Source organism: Benincasa hispida, chromosome 11, assembly GCF_027475165.1.
Source record: "Benincasa hispida cultivar pf3 chromosome 11, pf3_genome.v1.1, whole genome shotgun sequence".
Lineage (NCBI taxonomy): Eukaryota > Viridiplantae > Streptophyta > Magnoliopsida > Cucurbitales > Cucurbitaceae > Benincasa > Benincasa hispida.
In genome coordinates, this window is record NC_143488.1 from 22,400,591 (window position 1) to 22,418,634 (window position 18,044).

The 18,044-nt window shown below is 38.5% G+C and overlaps 1 pseudogene; it reads left to right on the plus strand.

The window, feature by feature from the left end:
• Positions 1-206: 206 nt before the first annotated feature.
• On the plus strand, positions 207-2,726 carry LOC150032481 (uncharacterized; annotated as a pseudogene).
• The last annotated feature ends 15,318 nt before the right edge of the window (positions 2,727-18,044 follow it).

Genomic DNA, 18,044 nt, shown 5'->3' on the forward strand with positions numbered 1-18,044 from the left:
AAATGAGATAGAGCAGTTAGTGCTTACAAGAATCTAGGAAGTAAATAGTTAGACGTTGAGTCAGTTCAGATAGAACTAGCATAGTATGGTTCAAGTATGGATAAGAGTGAGTCCAGTTAAAACTAGAATGTGGGTAGAAGTTTAGTATCATGCATTTGAGTTAAGTATCTATAGCATGTCTGATGTGTTGATATGTTATAGGAGTCATGCCACCACGTACCAGCAAACGACGTAGGCAGAATCAGGACGGGACGCAGGATCCTACCCAAGGTCAATCTGAAAGGGGAACCAGTACCCTGAGAGTTTAGACTGGATTAGGAAACGAGCAATTTTTTAGATCTGCACAGGATGTAGATAGGCCAGAGAGAGTAGGGCCTACTGATCCGGAAAAGATGTATGGAATAAAACGATTGAAGAAATTAGGAGCCACAGAGTTTGAGGGTTCCACAGATCCAACTAACGTTGAGGTTTGGTTAAATATGCTTGAGAAATGCTTCGATGTGATGAACTGTCTTGAGGAGCGAAAAGTCAGATTGGCCACATTCCTGCTGTAGAAAGAGGTAGAGGGATTGTGGAAATCCATATTAGCCAGGCGCAGTGATGCACGCACATTAGACTGGCAGACTTTCAGAGGTATATTCGAAGACAAGTATTATCCCAGCACATACTGTAAGGCAAAGAGAGATAAGTTCCTGGGGCTGAAGCAAGGGTAACTTTCAGTGGCCAAGTACGAGAGAAAGTATACCGAGCTTTCATGGTATGCTGATGTGGTTGTGGTATCTGAGAATGACAGGTGTCGAAGGTTGGGAAGAGGGTTGCGTTTTGAAATACGTATGCCGATTACAGCTGTTGCTAAGTGGATTGATTTTTCCCAGTTAGTAGAGACTACCCTACATGTGGAGCAGAGTATAACAGAGGAGAAGTCAGTAGTGGAGCCTAGTCGTAAGGCTTCAACAGCTAGTGGTTTTCGAGGTCGTAAGCAGCGGAGGTTCACACCTGGAGTGAATGTTTCAGGTCGTCAAGACTTTAAGCATCGGTCTAGTGGCCAGTCATCAAGGTAGATGAGTTCAGGTAGTGCCTATCAGAGGCAGAGCCAGAGAGCACCCAGTCAGTTTACTGGTTCAATAGCAAGACCGCAGATGGGTTAGGAGTCCGTTGCTAGTGAAACCAAGAGAACCCCATGTGCAAGTTGTGGTAAGAATCATCAGGGTCAGTTTCTTGTTGGTTCCGGTGTGTGTTACCAGTATGGACAGGCAAGGCATTTCAAGAGAGACTATCCACAGCTAAGAGCAGCAGTTTAGAGGGACCAGGGCATTGAGTCCCACATAGTTGAGCAGCCGAGAGTCTCAGCGACTGCAGGAGAGGGCACTAGTGTTACAAAGCAGAAGGGAGTTGTGGGGAGACATAGGCAGCAGGGAAAAGTCTACACTATGACTCAACAGGAAGCAGAGGATGCACCAGATGTGATTACTGGTACAGTTTTTATTTGTAATGTACCTGCACGTGTTTTATTAGATCTAGGTGCTACGCATTCCTTTGTTTCTAGTATGTTTCTAACTAAGCTGAATAGGATGCTAGAGCCTTTATCTGAGGGGTTAGTTATATACACTCCAATTGGTGACATTTTACTAGTCAATGAAGTGTTGCTTGATTGTGAGGTTTTAGTAGAAGGTCTCAGTATGCTAGTGGATCTTCTTCCACTAGAGTTGCAGGCGTAGGATGTAATTTTGGGAATAGATTTCTTATTCACTCACTATGCTTCTATAGATTGCCATAGGAAGGAAATGACTTTTAGGAAACCGGGTTTGGCTGAAGTGGTTTTTAGGGGTGATAGGAAGATTATTCCTACGAATTTGATTTCAGCTCTGAAAGCTGAGAAGTTGTTGAGAAAGGGTTGCACAGCGTTTCTTGCACATGTAATAAAGGTGCAGGAAGTAGAGTTGAAACCAGAAGATGTTCCTGTAGTGAACGAGTTTCTTGATGTTTTTCCAGCTGATCTATCAGGTTTGCCACCTGATAGAGAGGTGGAGTTCACTATTGAATTATTACTAGGAACAGCACCTACTTCACAGGCGCCGTACAGAATGGCTCCAAACGAGCTTAAGGAGCTGAAGATGCAGTTACAAGAACTAGTTGACAAGGGATACATCAGGCCTAGTGTATCGCCTTGGGGAGCTCCAGTGTTATTCATGAAGAAGAAAGATGGTACCCTCAGATTATGCATTGATTACAGGCTGTTAAACAAGGTCACGATACGTAACAAGTATCCTCTACCACGTATTGATGACTTGTTTGACCAGTTAAGGGGAGCAGCAATGTTCTCTAAGATTGATTTGAGGTCAGGATACCACCAGTTAAAGGTTAGGGAATCAGATATTCCTAAGATAGCATTCAGGACGAGGTATGGGCACTATGAGTTTTTAGTGATGCCATTCGGTTTAACGAATGCGCTAGCAATTTTCATGGACCTCATGAACAAGATCTTCCATCAGTACTTAGATCATTTTGTGATAGTATTCATCAATGACATACTAGTTTACTCAATTGACAGGAAAGCCCATAAGGAACATCTGAGGATTGTTCTACAAACACTACGTGATAAACAGTTGTACGCTAAGTTCAACAAATGTGAGTTCTGGTTGAAACAGGTAATGTTCTTAGGGCATGTAGTTTCAGTAGAAGGAGTTAGTGTTGATCCGCAGAAAGTGCAAGTTGTTGTCAACTAGGAAAGGCCAGCTAGTGCAACAGAGGTACGTAGTTTCCTAGGCCTAGCCGGATACTACAGACGTTTTGTTGAGGATTTCTCACGATTAGAATTACCCTTAACAGCTTTGACAAGGAAGAATTCTAAGTTTGAGTGGTTGGATAAATGCGAACAGAGTTTTTAGGACCTGAAGAAGAGATTAGTGACAGCACCTATTCTGACACTTCCTGTAACAGGGAAGGAGTATGTGATTTATTGTGATGCTTCGAGGCAAGGATTAGCTTGTGTCTTATGCAGGAAGGGAAGGTAATAGCTTATGCTTCAAGGCAGTTGAAGAAGCATGAGTGTAATTACCCTACCCATGATCTTGAGCTAGCAGCAGTTGTTTTAGCACTGAAGATCTGGAGACATTATTTATTCGGTGAGAAGTGCCACATTTTCACAGATCATAAGAGCCTGAAGTATATCTTTGATCAGAAAGAGCTGAATTTGAGACAGAGGCGATGGCTATAACTGATTAAAGTCTATGACTATACCATTGAATACCATCCGGGTAAGGCTAACGTAGTGGCCGATGCATTAAGTAGGAAGTCGAGACTTCCGAAGATTGCCTTGTGTGGTATTCGAGCAACCTTGCTAAGTGAGTTAAGAGTTTTCAGGGCGATTGTGACTGCAGAGAGTTCAGGGAGTCTTTTAGCTCAATTTCAGGTTAGGTCTTTTCTAGTAGCAGAGATTGTGAGAAGACAGCCAGAAGATAGTAATTTACAGAAGATGCTTGCAAAGTCCAAGCAAGGCTCAAAAGTAAAATTTGAGTTGAGAGCATACGAAGCCATAGTTAAGAAGAGAAGACTATGCGTTCCGAGTATTAGTGAGCTTAAGGGTGCAATACTAGAGGAAGCTCACAGTTCAGCTTACACTATGCATCTAGGAAGCACCAAGATGTACAGAACTTTGAAGAAAACTTATTGGTGGCCTGGTATGAAGCGAGAGATAACCAAATATGTTGATAAATATTTGATCTGCCAACAGGTTAAACCAGTGAGGCAGAGGCCAGGAGGACTTCTTAATCCACTGCCAATGCCGGAGTGAAAATGGGAGCATATTACCATGGATTTTCTGTTTGGATTACTCGTACTACTGGTGGACATGATAGTATACGGGTAATATTAGACAGACTCACTAAGACAACGCGGTTTTTATCGATTAAAGCGACGTCTACACTAGATCAGCTAGCTAAGCTATACGTCGACAGTATTGTGAGTCAGCATGGAGTGCCAGTGTCCATAGTTTCAGATAGGGATCCGAGGTTTACTTCTAAGTTTTGGCCTAGTGTGCAGAAAGCAATGGGAACAAAGTTGAAGTTCAGTACAACGTTTCATCCCCAGACAGATGGTAAGTCAGAGAGGACCATCCAGACCTTAGAAGACATGTTGAGAGAATGTGTCCTTCAGTTTAAGGGAAGTTGGGATACCCACTTATCACTTATGGAGTTTGCTTATAATAACAATTATCAGTCTAGTATCGGCATGGCACCATTCGAGGCTTTGTATGGCAGACCATGCAGAACTCCTGTATGCTGGAACAAAGTGGGAGAGTGAAAGCTAGTTGGTCCTGAGTTGGTACAAGTTACGTCAGACAACATTAAGTTGATTAGAGAGAACCTGAAGATAGCTCAAGATCGACAGAAGAACTAAGCAGATAAGCGACGAAGAGACTTATAATTCCAGGTTGGAGATTAGGTTTTCTTAAAGTTATCTCCGTGGAGAGGTGTTCTTCACTTTGGGAGGAAAGGTAAGCTGAGTCCTAGATATATTGGTCCTTATCGGATAACAGAACGAGTTGGACCAGCAGCCTATAGACTTGAGTTGCCAGCAGAACTTGCCCGAATACATGATGTTTTCCATGTGTCCATGTTGAGGAAATATATTCCAGAACCGTCACATGTGTTGTAAGCACAACCGGTTGAGCTGAAAGAAGACTTGAGTTATAAAGAAGAAGCGGTTTAGATCCTCGACAGAAAGGAGCAAGTTTTGAGGAATAAAACGATCCCACTCGTGAAGGTCCTTTGGAGACATCACAGAGTGAAGGAGGCAAACTGGGAGTCAGAAGACCAGATGAGGAGAAGTTACCCGACACTCTTCACCTAAGGACTTCTAAATTTTGAGGATGAAATTTCATAAGGGGGAGGTAAGTTTTAAACCCGAGACTCTCCTTGGATTATTTGCTCTTGTCACACATTGTAGGATGTTGGATTTAAGTTATTGTTGTTCCATTGTTGAAGAAAATGGCAAAGCTTTTGGTTGAAGTTGTCTTTAATTATTTTGGAATTTATAAATAAAGAAAAGAAAAGAAAGGGAATAAAGAAAAAGAAAACGAAAGAAAAGAAAATAAAAGGAAAAGGAAAAAGGTAAAAAAAAATGAAAATGAAAGAAATTGGAAACCCATTCGGTGCTTAGGGTTTAAAGTGAGAACTCACTCATTTCAGTTCATTTCTCCATCATTTCCCATTATATTTTTAGAGCATTTCAGAGAGAGTGAAGGAAGAGGAAGAAGAAGTTGTTGCAGGTTGAAGGTTGAAGAAGGGAGGAAAAGCTCATGCAAGTGCAACCATAGAAGAATTTGGGTTCAAGCTACCTATCTCTGGTTTTTAAGTCGGTTTGAGCTACACAAGAAGAACTAAGAGGTGAGGCCTGACTTTCTTGAAATTTAATCTATTTTCTAACAAATTTCATGAAGGAAGCTTGAGCTAAATCTGATGTTAAGTTAATTGTTTTTGAAAAGGAAAACATAGCACAGAATTTTCGTGCAAATCAGAAGGATCTCTGCTTTTCCCTGGTTTTTCGAACATTCTGGGGTGTACAGGTTGTATTAGAAGCTCAATTGAGTCTGGTTGGAAATCTTATTCAATTTCCTATAACTTTCATGAATAATTCGTGAGCCAAAAGTGACTAGAAGTAGGTTTAATTTCAAGAGAAATGTAGAGAGTAGCAGAGAAGTACGAATCTGTATTCGCTGTGTTCGAGAGATTTTTGGACAAATTCGTTGGGAATCTCGTTTTTATTCCTTCCGGTAAGTTGTAGAGAGTTCCACAATGAAGAGTTTGATATATAGTACATTAATTTTGGTCAAGTATCAAGGAAGTTATGAGTGTTGGAAGTTAGGGTATTAAATCTGAAAAAATCTGGAAAAAAGATGTGAAGTGTGATTTTATTTCTAGAATTTAGAATTCATGAGCATGGAAAGATAAGACAATTTATAGTTCTGATGCTCGGTTTCGTTTGTTTGACAGGCCAAGAGGAAATAGGCCGATTCTACAGACAAGGGAACTAGCCAAGACTGTGAGTGACAAAACAAATTTAAAAAATGATTTCTAAACTGTAATTTATGCTTAAATGGTTTACATGCTTGAATATGAACTTATAAATGATACATGATTTCTATGAATGGTTTCAAGCATAAGTTTTGAGCTTAGATTTTCTAATGAGGTTTATATATGAGCATGTGATTATTGACTTCCTGAAAAGTACTTGAAATGATACCATTTAAGGTAAAGTATGTATTAGCAAGTACTGTCTAAAGATTTTCAGTTTTTCACGAACAAGCCGAGTAAGCTTGAGCTTTACGAAAGATAAAGAAAAGCAGGCATGTTTAATGCTTTCATGTGGTTTTCGGAGACTTTTATTGACTACATGACTGAGATATTGAGCCCGAGGCTATATGGTACCATGTGCACACAGGTTATATTCCGTTGTTGACGTTGAGTGTACTCCGTGACAACGATACTGTCGGGAGTGCTGGGCGGGCCCCACTACATCGTAGAGCTAGTAAACGTTGGTTGTATTGGGCGTACCCTACACAACATTGATTTTTCATGTTAGTTAAAATGTTTTATATACTTGATATTCCTTGCTAGATTTTAATGACGTACTTGCAGAACATTCGAGAAAGCTTTTAGTGTTACACGTTTATGTTTAACGCTTTGATTGAACAGATTTATACGTTTAAAGGTTTATCACGTGTTTTGATTTTCGGATTTACAATTTTAAATTTAGTCACTCACTGGGCTTCATAGCTCACTCTTTCAAAATGTTTTCCCACTTTTCAGGTAGATATCGAGCTCCCGATGCCTGATAACTGCCAAAGTCTGTTTTCTCCTAAAAGCTTCCAGATCAAGCATCATAGTGGGTGGAGTTATACATTGTGTCTGTTCATATTGTAAATGTCTTTGTAAGAACGGGATAGTTTATGGTTGTGTAAGCACTAGATGTCGTGGTTGTGTAAACCCCAGCTGGATATGTTTTTGGTTGTGATATCTCTATCAGGTTATTTTCCAAATCGAGTTATGTCAGGACTGCACTTCATGTGTGTCTAAAGGTTTTCAGGGATTCCGCTCTATTGTGTTACATGTAAAGTATTTTATATCTAAGATTATTATGTTTATCAGGTTCAACGATTCAGCAGGGTCAATAGGTATCATTAGAGGAGGACGATATCTGTTGGCTTCACGCCATCTCCCTGACTAAGCTAGCAGGTAGTTTGGGAGAGGGTGTGACACTTTGCCTGATCGTTTAGACAAGCTACACGATCGTGTAGTATTTTCCTCCTATCACATAGTGTCATCGTTTAGTGCCAAAGGAAGCAACATGATCGCTTAGTGTCTCACATTATCGCATAACTCCATTGTTTAGCATGGACAATTTACTACACGATCGTTTAGCTCCATCGTCGAACGCATGAAGCCGATCGTTTAGCGCGCACAAAAGGTAAACGATCGTTTAATGCTATCGCATAACATTCAACGCATCTCCCAGCTACCACTCATAGGTAAGCGATTGCGTAGTGCTAACGCTTAGCATCTCGTTGCATCGCTTAGCTGTCGCATAGAGGTAGACGATCGCGGAGTGCTATCACTTAGCAACTCAATGCATTGTTTAGCTCCCGATCAAAGGTAAACGATCATGGTAAGCAATCGCTCAGGGCTATCATATAACTCTTCATCGCATCGCTTAGCTCCCACCTAAAGCTACATGATCGTGTAGTGCCATCGTATAGCAATACAACATATCGCTTAGCTTCAGTAGGTACACGATCATCTACCGCATAATACCTCAACGATCAATGCCCAAAGCTACAAGATCGCTCAGCTTTTCTTCACATCGTCTAACGCATGAAGCTAAACGATCATTTAGCTACTGAAGCTCAACGACGATAAGAACAGAGGCTGTTTTTCTGAAACTGCAACTCGGCCCCTTTGCTTGTTTCTTCGATTTACCGCTTAATTCCAACTCTATTGACTCCAAATAAATTACAGACTCTTGAGAATATATTAAAGATCATCAAGCAAGAGCCAATTACAAATTTAAATGGAGAATCCAAGTGAAATGAAAAACCAAAACTGAAAGAACCATATCAGTACAGTAGTTTCATAATTATCATATAAAACATCCACCAAACCAAAATTAAACCGAATTGAATGCTTATTGATGCTCCGATACCAGTTGTTGGAAGGTACCAATGTGCAGTAGAAGAAACTAGGATCCATAAGCATTCTAATTCATTAATTTTGGTAGAAAAGAAAACATGCTTGAACAGAAAAAAATGGGTTTCATGACATACCTTTGAAGAACTTCCTCTAAACTTCGATTCAGCTACAAATCTCCATAGGATCTTCTTGTAGACCACCCCAAGATCTTCTCTACTATCATCTTAGAGCTCAAGATTGAGTAGTTGGACTCAAAATAAGCTGGAATTAAGGGAAATTGGAGAAGCTCACAGCAGCAACCATGGAGAAAAACACACTTGTTCTCTCAACTTTTTCTCAAAATTTTATTTGGTTGCCCTCCTCCAAAACACTCCAAAATCTTCTATATATTGTAGACATTCATGCAAAGAAGCTTGCAACATGAGATGCACCTCATGCTTGGAGTTAATAAAGATTTAAAATGGGTTGTTTGTAAATTAGTTCATGAAGTAAATGGAAAATCAAATTTTCCAACTTTGTGTTTTTCTTTTCTTTTTATATTTTTTTAAAATGATTTCAAAAATCAATTTTTATTTAATAAAACTGAAAATATTATTAATTTTACAAAATTAATTTCATAAGAATATTGAGTAAAGGCAATTGGTCAACTCTCACCGTTTGCAGATCAAAGGATAATCCCCAACAAACAGAAGTTCATAGTTAGCTCAGGATTAAGATTAAGTTACCTAAGTCATCGCTTTGAAATAGTTAGTCTTAAACAGTAAACAGCGTTATAAAGTAAGAGTGACAAGTTTCGTGGTCCGATCTTCCACAAAACACATTTTCACATAACACCCCCACTTCTCATGTCTCAACATGCACGAATTAGGATCACTTCGTATGTAGCACTTTACAACTCTTTGTAACAACTAAATAGTAGGCAGCATCCAATAGTATTACCAGAATAAGGTACCCAACCTTATTCATATACTATAGATCATTTTGACTATTTACTCGAACCTGATCCACTTGTATGTCTCCACATAAAGTTCAAGTATTCATATAATAGTCAAGAGACTTAGGTTTATTGGATTTATCAAAAACAATATATTCAACAACACTTTATTGAATTCTCATAATAAGTTCTATTGTTTACAAAACCATGAGTTTCAGGACATAAAACCCAACAGAATGTTCCATCGCAGCTTGAAAAATCAATGGATAGCATAGTACGTGCTACGATGAAATTTAAAAAGGGACTTCAAGAAGATAGTGAAGAAGAGGAGAATCAGAAAGGAGAAGGTTCAACGCGCTAAACATGATTTACATAAAGGAAAGGCAGGGAAGGTGGATGCGAAGAAAAAGGATACAGAAAAAGAAAAGAAGGAAGAAAAGAAGAAAGAAGCAGTAGGTGGCAACCTTAGTAAAGAAAAAGAATAAAGGCTAGTGGTTGTAAGAAAGGAGGAAAAGGACAAAGTGCCCATGGTAGAGGAGGAAAGAGCCTCGAAGAAGTGGCCACCAATCCTGATCGAGATGGGATTCTTTCCAGCAAGCTCGCGTTTACCATCATCCATCACTGAAATGGTCAATGTGTTGGGGTGGAAGGATTTTTGCACTGGGGCCAAAACGATCAAGCCATCTGTACTGACTGCTTTCTACGAGGGGAAACCACATTCTAGGCGATATAGAGTGGACATTGGAAGGCAACGATTGGATTCAACATCAGAAAAATTAATCATCTGTACAACTTGGAAGACATCCATGATGTCGAGGGAAACAAAATAATTGACAACCCAACGTCTAAAAAGCAGAAAGAAGCACAGAAGGTAGTGGCGCTACCTGGGATAAAGTGGACCGTCTCATAAAAAGGGGAAAGACGTTGTCACCACACACCTTGACACCAGAAGCTAACGTATGTTGTACTTCATTAAGAGGAAGCTGCTCCCCACAATGCATGACCACCAAGTCTCCAGAGATCGGGTCATGGGAACTTTCTGCATCATGTGACTAATCCCCATCAATATTGTTCGTTTAATCGTAGACCAGATTTGGGCCTCATTTTCTAGACCAAGGGGGCAGTTCTTCTTCCCTTCACTCATTACATAGCTATGCGTGGCTCAGGGATGGTTTGAAGAAGAGGAAGATGTGGCGGTGAAGAGCACATTGACAAATAACTCTTTTCGCCACCTAATGAGGTTGCCTGCACAAGACATCAAACCTAAGCAACAGGCAAAGAGGCAGCCACAGACTCAAACTACCCTGGAGACCTCCCAGAGCAAGAAACGAAAGGTAACTATCGCCCCAAAAGTTGAATAACCAATGATCCCCTCTCCCCAATTAGAAAATTATCCACATCAGCAAAACCCTGAATCTCTCAAAGTTAGCATTGACATCAACCTTTGCCCTTCAACGCTTGAAAACCCAACGCCACCAGCTCTTGAGAATGAACCCCTTCCTATCCTCTCCGTCACATCCAGACCTCCAAGTCCACCACTACTTTCCAAAAGCCTTCCACACTCCAGTTCTAATTACCCAAGCCTTTCAATGCCTAGGATTGAAACAGACATTGGATCTGGCATTTGTGAGGAAAGTGAACGTCAGCCTAAAGAAGTGCATTAAGAGCAAGCAATCGAAGGGATTGACCCTGAGGCTGAATGGTTCTAATTCCTCCATGACGACCTCTGTGAACCTATTTTAGGAGATCTTGATGACTTGACACGGTGCCAACAATCACTCCAAACACAGATGAATGAGTTGATGCGTTAGGATAGCGAATTGACACTTGATGACCTCCGTGATTTGAGCTGTCAGGCTTCAAAACAGTGAAAATTATGAAATTGCCACTGCACTGTCACAGTGTTACAACGATAACCTGATGCTCTACCCTGACGCTCTAAGGCAAAACGTGCAGCGTTGCAATGCTGATTTACAGCGTTACGATGCTCAAATTTGATGGACAGACACGGTTAGTACGCGCATAAGTGAGCATTCCGATGTTGCGATCTTTCCTATAAATACTCCCCTTCGTCTTTAGGTCAAAATATGCGGAATATGGGAGGCCAAATTGATGGAGGCCAAAGTAAAACTTGTTCCTTCGTCCATTCCCTTCAATTTTCGGTATCTTTAGGTTAGTTTCATTTTTTATTTTGGGTTGTAACAAATGGAAGGGATGTTTATCTCAGATTTGTCTATGAATTGAGAGGTAATCTCTACCTAGTTTGTTTGAGCAAGAGCCCAGTGTTTAATTTCTTGAAGGTTTCTTTGGTTGGATTTTTTTTAATCTTAATGGAGTTCTGATAAATTCTTTTGACAAATTAATTTGTTTGCAAAATCATTCTAGTCTATGCATCATTGATTGATTTAGTTGCAAGTATTAGGATCGCATGTGTAGGTCTACACTTTTTCTGGCCAAACTCATGTACGCCCTAGTATAATCTTTCCAAATAAATGATGCTACAAGATATGACTTTCCGGCTTTTAGTATGTCTTAATAATTGAACCCTTTCTTAATGCTTTTCAATTTTAACTTGTATGTCGCTAAGAAGAAAATTTTTTAAACTGAATTAGTGCTAGTTTGGATTTTTAATCAAAATTAGCTAATTAGTCTATTAGATTTTTAATAGGTTGAGGGATTGACAGATTCATCATAATTAATTGGTGCCTAATGAAAGAAATTCATATAAACTCTCACTTGCTCTAGAAATTAGATAGATTCCTATCCTAGATTACATTTTCCTTTTATTTTAATTTTGCACATGTTATCTCTCCCACACAAAACCCCCTATTTATCGGGCTAGTTAAAAAATTTACTCAACGAAACCAATCGCACTTCTCTGTTGATCGACTTAGACTTACCATTATTGTTATGTTTTAGTAGTGATAGGAGTAGTTCGGTATTTAGAAATTATCTTTTGCTTCGCGGTTTTTTTCGGGAATTAAAACGAGATCGAATCGGGTCCGAACAAAAATGGCGCCATTGTCGGGGAGGCCATTGACGTTTCGTTGGTTAACTTTCTAGTTAAAGCATTCTTTTGCTTTAGATTTGTTTTCCTTTTTTTTTCTTTTGTCTATTTGTTCTATTATGGTAGAAAATATCAACAAGTATGGTTTTCCATATGTGGAGCAATGGGAATCACCAGAGGTAATAGAGATTTGTGGCCTTAGAGATCAAATTTCTGAATTAACCTCTGTTGTGCGAGCTTTCGCTAATATGTAGGTTCAGAATTCGCACGGTCCTGAGTGCGGATACTATTCTCCATGGAGTTAGCTGGCCAAACATCGTTGCCAATGCCATATCAGTCTACCCACACAGGTAATTCTTTAGAGGATTTAGTTAGGGAACTTTCTAATCGCTATTGTGATTTTTTGCAGAAACACCCCTACTATTATCAAGAACCCATCAATTTCCAACAGGACGACCTCTATTTCGAACGTGACGTTAGAGCTGAAATTCAACATTTGTGTGACCAAATCGCTCAAATTGCTGAATCAGTTAGAAAATTGGAGGAGTCTTGTGAATCACCCTCTGAGAATACCGAGGTGAGCAGTAGAGATATGAGCATTGATGATCCTACAGAACCAATAATCCCTCAAATTTTAGAGCAAGGTAAGGTGCTGGATTATTGAATGTGTGAACATACTAATGATTTTTCTAAGCACGCAGGAAATCATTTAGAGCCATCTCACGTCTGTGGCAATGAGCTCGGCCTTGTGATGGAATGTGCATGGACTGATTCGGATGATGATGTTTATCTTCTGCCACAAAAAGAACGAGTTAGTGAGGTTAAGTCTGAGCATGGGCTTAATTTTGAAGGATTTCCGGTAAAATAGTGAGAGGCTCCCAAGCCTTGCCCTATTCTTTGTACAGGTATTCTTCTTATTTTTTAAATTTTGCTCGCCTTCACCTCACAAGTCAGTTGAGTTAGAGTCTTTATTTTCTGCAGAGTCAGTTATTCAGTATTTGATTTTCTTTTCTTTTACTAATATTAAAAATACACAATTCCACCTGTCTGGTTCTCTTTAAATGATGAAGAGCCTTGTAGCCTTACCGGACTATATCGACTCATCCAAAAAAATACGATAATTTCTTTCTGCCTTGACAGGGGACAGGTCACGAGTAATCGACGTTAAAAATTTGCCCTTCCTAGAGGGAGCCAGGTGACAAAATTTACTGCTTTATTTATTTGTTTTCTAGATTAGGTTTCTTTTTTTTTTATATATATATAGGGATGATCTAAAGAAAAGGAGTATCTTTTTTAGGCGAGCTTACGACCACCACCATCCCATGTGGGACTATGTTTTCAGGGGAATTTTTCTGTTCTCTTGTCTTTATTTTCATTGGGCTTAGATTAGAGATACATTAGGGACAACGCATCGTTTTAAAGTTAAGGGTGGAAACTATATATGCATGCATGGCAAGTCCTTGAGCACTTGAACTCAGACTTTGTGATTGAACTGTTGATATGATTTTTATGATACATGTATTGTCATGATGACTTTCTGTTATAGGATTTAGATAAGTATCTCTTCGATCTGTTTAGGGTTCACAAAATGTATGCATGATTTTGGGCTAAATTTAAAAATTTTTCTTGATTCCTTTGTATATTTTAAGCACATAACCGTCTTATTTGTAGTTTTGAATGATTAAGATTGGATTATTTGGTCCATATGCTTGTTGTCACTTCGAAATGTCTACGTGAGGGTTATTAAGTAACTGAAGCTCAACTTAGTAATGCATGCTTAGGTTTTTTCCAAACTCTTGTGTTGTAATGTAAAAGCCTATGGTTTGCTAATTAAAAGGAATGCATGTTGTAGAGTAAAAGAAAGTTTCTATGATAGTTTTGAAGGGGATTACTCCTCTTTCTTGGGTTATGATTAACCTAGGGCGGCTATGACACTTGTAGTTTCCTTCTGAGCTAAAGTACCCAGAGGAATGAGTTAGCTTTGACACGTTAGTAGGAGAAATTGCTCGTAGTTGGATGATTCGCATGACACCCGTGTGGGCAAGCCAAAACGAAGGCGATGTGTCTAGATAAGGTTTCCCCTTTCGTGTGTATAAAAGTGAAATAAATAATAAATATATTTTCTTTTAAAAAAATGGTTTAGTTTCCTTAAGTGTTTCATTGCCACCTTGAGTCTAGGGAGCTTCATGCTTGATTCTCCAAGCCAGTATAGGGGAAAAATAGGTTGAGGGCTGAATAAAACTTTCCAGAACTAGTAGAGACCTAGATAGGATTGGTTAAGCACACACACACGTGAGGGATAGAGAATTAGTTTTAAATTTCTTGATTAAGTGCATGCATTTTAATGACCCTTTCTTTCAGAAAAGTTTGTTATCTTTAGCCTTGAGATCGGAGTCGCTCATTTGCATCATAAGTTTCATATCTATATTTTGTTCTGCCTTGCTTGGGATGAGCAAAAATTAAGTTGTGGGTGTTTGTTAGCTCTCAAAAAGAGTTATTATTCTTATCTTAATTTAAGCTCGTTAATGGATAATATGTGTTTATTGTCTTATTTTGTAGGCATCATTCACTGAGGAGGTAGAACCAAGAAATCAAAGATAAATGAGACTAATTTGAAGCAATTTGGAGGTGATTTGAGCTGTCAGGCTTCAAAAGAGTGAAAATTATGAAACTGCCACTGCACTATCACAGTGTTACAACACTAGCCTGACGCTCTACCCTGACGCTCTACGGCAGAATGTGCAGCGTAGCAATGTTTCTTTATAACTTCGCGATGCTGTGAACTTTGACGAATAAACACAGTTAGCACGCACGCAAGTGTGAGCGTTGCAACGTTGTTTTCAGCGTTGTAATGCTGTAGACTTTCTTATAAATACCCCTCTTCATTTTTATGTCAAAATATGTCGAATTTTAAAGGCCAAATTGATGGAGGCTGAAGTAAAACTCGTTCCTTCGTCCATTCCCTTCAAGTTAATTTTGGTATCTTTAGGTTAGTTTCGCTTTTTGTTTTTGGTTGTAATCAATGGAATGGATGTGTATCTTAGATTTGTCTATGAATTGAGAGGTAACCTCTATCTAGTTTCTTTGAGCAAGAGCCCTGTGTTTAATTTGTTGAAGGTTTCTTAATTAATTAAACTGCAATCTTGTGAATTCTTTGGTTGGATTTGTTTTAATCTTAATGGAGTTTTTATGAATTATTTTGACAAACTAATTTGTTAAAATTCTTATTTGCAAAATCATTCTAGCCTATGCATCATTGATCGATTTAGTTGCAAGTATTAGGATCGCATGTTTAGGGTCTACACTTTTTCCAGCCAAACTCATGTACGCCCTAGTATAATCTTTCCAAATAAATCATGCTACAAGATATGGTTTTCCGGCTTGTAGTATATCTCAATAATTGAACCCTTTCTTAATGCTTTTCAGTTTTAACTTGTATGTCGCTAAGAACGACAAGTTTTAAACTGAATTAGTGCTAATTTGGATTTATAATCAAATTTGGCTAATTGGACTATTAGAATTTCTAATGAAAACAATTGCATAGGAACTCTCTCTTGCTCTAGAAATTAGATAGACTCCTATCCTAGATTATATTTATCCTTTTATTTTAATTTCACACATGTTATCTCTTCCACACAAAACCCCCCATTTATTGCTCTAGTAAAAAAAAAATTAACTCAATAAAACCAATCGCGCTTCTCTATGGATCGGCTTGGACTTACCATTGTTGCTATGTTTTAGTAGTGATAGGAGTAGTTTCGTATTTACAAATTATCGTTTGCTTTGCGGTCCTTTTTTCTCCAACATCATGCGTAGCTAAATCACCTTATGCATTGAGAAGATTGTAGCTAACATGACTAAATAATGGAAGGAATCATGCGATAACTTGTTTTATGCATGCTTATATTTGTCGCTTGAATCAATTGAGACATTGTTCTAAGTAAAGTTAATCTGAGTTTAAAAGAATTTAGATTAGGACCTCATAAAACAAGAAAAAATGTTCCTTATAAATAAGTACATTCTCTGCATATTACACTTATCGCATGCATCTTAGAGATAAGAAAATGTGGCAAAGAAAATCGAGAAGGGCTAGTTGTAATATTTAGTGTATAGCTTGATCACATATTCCATCTAGTAGTTTAGAAAGAGTTGGTAAAAATCCTTCTCAACCCTCTTATTGCATAATTATCCAACTCACATTGCTTCATTTTAAACATAACCCCCATCGTATATTTAGATTTAAGTTAGCTTATTCAATCACCCCCTTGAACATTTTAACTTGCGCTAAGATCATATTTTTAGTTTCATCGAAGGCTTACAAACAATCCCTACGTTTGACCCTGGACTCACTAGGAACTCTTGTCAAATTTGCACTTGGGTTTGACTAGTGAAAACTGAGCATTAAAGCTCATAAACATTATTATTTCATTGCATGTATAGAACACATCACCTTTCTGTGATCTAGAGTCTGAGTATGATATTTTAAAGCATAAGAAAGGTTAAACTTAGTTTTTAATGAGGTCTATACTTTATGTCAAATGGAGTTTCTAGTTCCAAGAGTACTCTTGATAGATGTTGTGAATGTGGAAGTGGGGCCGCATGATATCCTTAACCTAGGTTACCATGAGGTAAGGTGATGGACAAAGGTTACACAACTTAACCTAGGATAGCATGAGGTAAAGTGATGGACAAAGCTGACACACCTTAAACTAGAGTAATATGGAAAGTTGGACAAAAGAGTTTACTCTCAGATAAGAGGCTAAGTATAAGTATTTGGAGTTGAGCAAAAGGGCCACTCTCAACTAAGGAATAGTCCAGCTTGTTGGGGTTGATGCCCTAAATCTCGTAGGGTCCTCTAATTTGTTAACATATGTATGAACAAACATTTATGATGGAATAATATGAGATATTTTATTCACTACTATCTATGTAATATGAGATATTGTAATTGCATTAACCACAAACCAATAAACTAAGTTCTCTGGTTATCGTTGTAACTTAAGGATGTATGTGGAGACATACAAGTGGATCATGTCTTAAGTGATAACCTAAATGGTCTATAGTATATGGATAAAGAAGGAAAACCTTATCCTGGTAAGACTACGGATATGACCCGTTCATGACTGAGACTTTCATTTCACTAGGATAACCATAGGTAACATGACCTGAGTGAGTTGGGAACTCCTGCCTATGGGGGTTGTCCTTTGATTTGCATGAGTGCGAGTGGCTAGATCACCGATTCAAACCTACCACTTTGGCGTACTTTTGATTGGGGAGCTGAGAACTCAACCACACAAGACAGAATTCACTTCTTCATTAAAGTAGGGGTAAGTAGATGAATTACTCCCTTAAGGGTTGATCCCGGGGCTGAAACAATGTGGCGGCACACCTTCTCATGGCCTGAGAATTGTTCACTCATAGTAGGACTATGATGTATTGTTCATTAGACGAATCAGTGGTACTTAAGGAGTTAGATGTAACTACAGAGGAAAAACGATAAATTCACCCAGCTATACTTACGAGCGATATGTGAAGGGTCATCGTACTGTTGATTGGTTATATCCAATGGACACAAAAATATATCTGTTGTGCGAAGAGTGTAGCTGTCGATCTTTAGTGGAATAGCCGATAGTTAACGGATGATGGATATCATGATTAAAGACTGTAGTCAATTATTCACGTACCATTGGAGCTTCAAGCTACAGGTTCATAAGGTTCCCTTGGTAGCTCAATGGATTCTTGTTGAGAATTAGTTTTTGGGTTAGTTTGAATTGTTCAAATTAACAAGAGAGAATTTGATTATATATGATATAATTAAATTGATTCAATTATATATGATATAATTAATTTGATGTATTACATACATTAATTTGAGGAATTAATATAAATATAATTTATATTAAATGTTATTAAGTAG